The sequence below is a fragment of the Trifolium pratense genome, linkage group LG3, assembly GCF_020283565.1.
Source record: "Trifolium pratense cultivar HEN17-A07 linkage group LG3, ARS_RC_1.1, whole genome shotgun sequence".
In the NCBI taxonomy this organism is placed as follows: domain Eukaryota; kingdom Viridiplantae; phylum Streptophyta; class Magnoliopsida; order Fabales; family Fabaceae; genus Trifolium; species Trifolium pratense.
The window spans coordinates 49,000,545-49,005,228 of record NC_060061.1 but is presented as its reverse complement, the minus strand read 5'-3'; the positions used below and the strand labels follow the sequence as shown (position 1 = coordinate 49,005,228).

The 4,684-nt window shown below is 26.3% G+C and overlaps 1 long non-coding RNA gene across 1 annotated transcript; it reads left to right on the top strand.

The window, feature by feature from the left end:
- LOC123917394 lies at positions 1-790 on the top strand. Its single transcript, XR_006812442.1, has 2 exons — positions 1-412; positions 520-790. It is a non-coding gene; the product is annotated as an uncharacterized LOC123917394 (long non-coding RNA).
- The last annotated feature ends 3,894 nt before the right edge of the window (positions 791-4,684 follow it).

Below are 4,684 nucleotides of genomic sequence, written 5' to 3'. Positions count from 1 at the left end.
TGTACTATTTTCACATTTTTTTTGTCGAGAAAATTGCACTATATTTTATCTTTCAAGCTTTCTAAGCTCTAAGCCTCTAACCCTTCATTTTCTCTAAACCATGAAAATTATCTTTATTAGTGTAGTAAAGGACAAACAAAACGCATTGATATACTTAAGAGTCATTTAATCACAATTCTAATTTTTGAATGAATTTTTTAAATCTCCTTAAGAGCTTTTTTTTTTTTTTACTCACCATAAGAGCTAATTAAAAACTATGTAATTGATATAAGGACATAATCAGATTGAGAAATTATAAAGTGATAAAGTCATTTGTTAGATGCAAATGAGGGAAATATGTTTGAAATTGTCAAATTTATTTATGTTATGATTATCTTTCTTGCAATATTTTTTGTTTCAAAGAATGTAAACGGTAAGTCATTTTTTATACTTTTCGATCAAATTCTATTATTTACTTCATACACACAACATATTATCCCATTTTGACTAATTTTGTTTTCTCTTTCTAAATTACAACAGGTTATAGCTGTAGATCGGAATATGAATGTCTAAACAGGCGTTGTGTTGAGCCTCTTGTACCAAGGTGTATTAGTTCTAGATGTCAATGTGGATATAAACCACTTCCGAAATTAATGTTGTTTTAGTTCTTGTACCCAAATAATTTTATATTTAAAAAACAAATCTTTCTAATTTCAAGAACCTTGAAATTTTGTATTTGTACTTTAAATTGGTGATAATTCAAAGGCAAAAAACAAGAGATTACAAAATTAGAATCTCATTCTCATCTTAAGCAAGTTTACACTATATCTTTGTATAAGTCTCAGGTTTCGATCTTCTTTATATCCCTTTATCTTTTTATTTGTTGATAGATTAAAAGCATAACATATACATACTTAGTTTTCAAAGTTCATTTTAATACATATTTAGAATAATCTTTTATTCTCATTCTCAAGTATTGTCAAACAAAATTTTTCAATGAGTCACAATTCAAATGCCCTCTTTCTTGTGTGATTGATATTTTTACTTCATCGATAACAAAACACTTCATAATCATTGATGACATTTAGGCAATTTTTATCATTAAAACATCTTGCAAAAAGGATTTTGATATTTTCCTCAACAAAATTTACTCTTTTTCAATGATGACCAACTTTTTTTTCTTTAATGATGACAAACTTATTAACTTTGTTTTTTTTTTGTGATGATCATAATTCTAACTTTTATATAGGAACTTTTTAATAACTTCCCCTCATATTATATACCTTTCAAATAAAATGCATTTGAAAGTTCTTTAATTTTTACGTTTGTAACAATTAAGTTTTTTAAGTTTTTTAGGTAATAAGTAGGTTCCTTAAATTTTTTAATTAACAAATCGGTCTTTTAAATTTCTAACTTGTTGCACCGTTACCATTCTTCTAACTATCATCCCTTTCGATTGGATCTCAACTGTCTCGAGTTTATGCTACACATAAGATTGAGCCTCAAATTCATCATGATTAACATCAGAATTAACGATTACGTCAACATTTTTGTAAACGTAGGATAATTGGAAGGGTAACAGTACAAAAAGTTAAAAACTTAAATGAATTATTTGATAATTGTAAAACAAGTAATATTCTAATAAATTTTAAAAGAAACTTATTTTATTTTATAAAAATACTACTAAAAACCATGCATTTACATGTCATCAATACGGTATGACATTTTCGCCAGATGATAGTTCGGACTTATATCATTAGAGTTTTATTTTTATTTTTTTTGACAAATTAATAGACTTTTATGTTTCTTAGCCTCCTTTATTGTCTCTTTAATTATTATTTTTTTTTATAATTATTGTCCCTTTATCTTTTGTTTCTCTATAATTACTATTAACATGGTATCAATAACAGTGCCGTATCTGAAGGGGCGAGGAGGGCGACGGCTCTAGGCCCCCATGTATAAGGACCCCCAAATTTTTTTTAGGGATATATATTATATATGTCAATAATATAAAATAAATAAATATTAAAATTCTTGTGAAAATTTAAAATAATATGTGTCTAAATATCTTGTGAAGATTTTAAATTTAAATATATGTTACAATTATATTTACAATAATAAATTGTTAGAAAGTTATTGTTTATGTTTTTGTTTTGAATGTGACAAAAAATTATTTTTGCTTAGAATCTTTTAAGATTGACTTCTTTTATAAATATATAAGATTTGCTTATTTTTGTTATCTAAATGTTGTAATTGCTTATCGAATTCTCTTAACTATGTCTGTGACTGTTGCATCTGCATAAAGAAGTTTTTCAAAGGTAAAATTATTGAAAAACTACTTGAGATCATCAATGTCACAAGAAAGGTTAAATAGTCTAGCCATTTTATGTATTGAGAAAGATATGATAGAACATATTGATATAGAAACAATTATTAGTGAATTTGCATCTAAAAATGCTTGTAGGAATTGTTTTGTATGAGTATTTTGATATTAAATAAAAAATTCAATGTTTATTAGCAATTCAATTTTTTTATACTATTTAATAGTTAGGCCCAAATTTTAAGGTCGCCCATAGACCACCAAAAGCTTAGAAACGGGCCGGGCTGATCAAGAACTTATTTCGATCACCTTAAATTACGTTTTCGCTTCCGCAGTTGAAAAATAGGGGAATGTATTTGGTTTAGTCTTTGATGATCGGTTCCATTTGTACGATATTGTTCGTGGGATATGAAGATTTTTACGTTTTTGTGTGTTTGTGGCTTTGGAATTGAATTGTGTATGAGTGTGAGGCCAAATGTATGTTATAGGATTCATTAGAGGAGAAATATTTATATGGATAATATTAATTGTTCAATCAATTTTATCTTAAACACCTTTATAACAAAGAAAAAAAATTAAAGAGAAAAGAATTAAAGTAATATTAATTAACGTGATTATTTTATTTTGAGTAAATTACGCCCCTTCTTTTAAGAGATGCTTAAGTTATACTATACTTCTCTCTTATGTTAAATTGAGTAAAGCCAATTTTAAAAAGTATTTTAAATATGAATTTACATTCTAAAATATATAATCAATAATAAAATTTTCAAAAAAAAGAAAATTAATTTCTAAAATGATGACTCAATTTTTTTATGACATAAAATATGAATTTAAAGTTATTTGTTATCACAAAAATATTTATTTTTGCTAAAATGGACTAAAGTATTTTTTTAATGGCAAATATAATATATATAAATATAACAACGAAAAAAAGTACAAGAGAAAGTTCAGTACATCAAGAAGGTACAAGAAGTACAATCCACCGGAACAAAACAATCTCTAAAACAATAAAACATAAATAAAAGTACTAGGAGGCACACTACCAACAAACTAGAACGTCTCGAGTTCACCACCACGAGAAGAACACCCGTCAGAAAGAGAGAGCCAAAAAATCAACTAGATGTAGGACACAAAAAAAAGGGAGGGAAGTGTAATTCAAACTTCTTCCAAGAAAAGGGAGTGTGTGTCTGATTTTTATTTTATTTTAAGGAAAATATTTTCGAATGACACACATCTTAAATAAGCATGACCAACATCATTAGTCTTCATCCTGCTAGGAGGGAAATCCGTCTTCTGGAGGTTTAGATTTAAATAAGCTTTTTTTTGTCTAATAGTTAGTAGAAATTCCACCTTAAAAATAAATAAGTGAAATGTTCAGAGTTTAAAACTCAGCACTTACATAACATAAACTCACATGAACTAATTAAACATTCTTTTTTTTTTGAAATTACTAATTAAACATTCTTTATTATAATAAAACTGCATTTTTTCCCCTTCATTAAGGTTTTATTTCACATGATGGTTTTTTATAAAGCTTTTAATGAGACATATTTGGCCAACATCATTGATATGCACTATTAAAATATTGGATTATGTTCTTGTCCTCTTCAAAATATTTATTTTTTTTAATAATATTTTATTAAATTTGAGTTGTTCAGGTGTTAGTAAAAGGTGCTAATATAGTTGGGAGGTATGTTCTTTCGCCTGTTGCTTTGTTTTCCTGGTTCCGTTCTAAATTTTTTATCCTTTTATCTTTTTAACTTTGTTTCAAAATTTTGGTCATTTTGAGAAATCAAGACACAATTAATGATATTTCACCAATTATACTCTTACAAAAGCCAAAACATTCATTAAATAGATTTTCTCTTTCTTAATAAAGTAAGAATAAAAATGACTTAACTTATTACTCCCTCCGGTCCTTTTTATAAGAAACACTTTGAAATTTTTATTTGGTCCTTTTTATAAGAAATACTTTGACACAATTCCATTTGTACCCTTATTAAATACAATCAAATAATTCATTATAATGCTAGTGCATTAATTAGAGAGACCTATTTCTCATGCTAGTCAAAGGTTATTTTTGGAATATAACATAAAATGTTAGAATCATTAATGAGAAAATTTACCTTCCTTGGTCTGTGTAATTTTGTCAAAGTGTTTCTTATAATAAGGACCGGAGGGAGTATCAATCTATATTATTTCTTAATTCACGTGCAAAATCTAAAAAGAGTAAAGTTTTGGGAAGAAGTAACTTTTTTGCTTCAAAAAAAGTTCAACATTATTATAAAAATATATTTTCCTTTTGCTATCTCTTGGAAAGGTTATAAACTAATAGAAATCTAGTAAAATATAATAAAGAAATTTTATGATTGCTTTCTCGTTTAT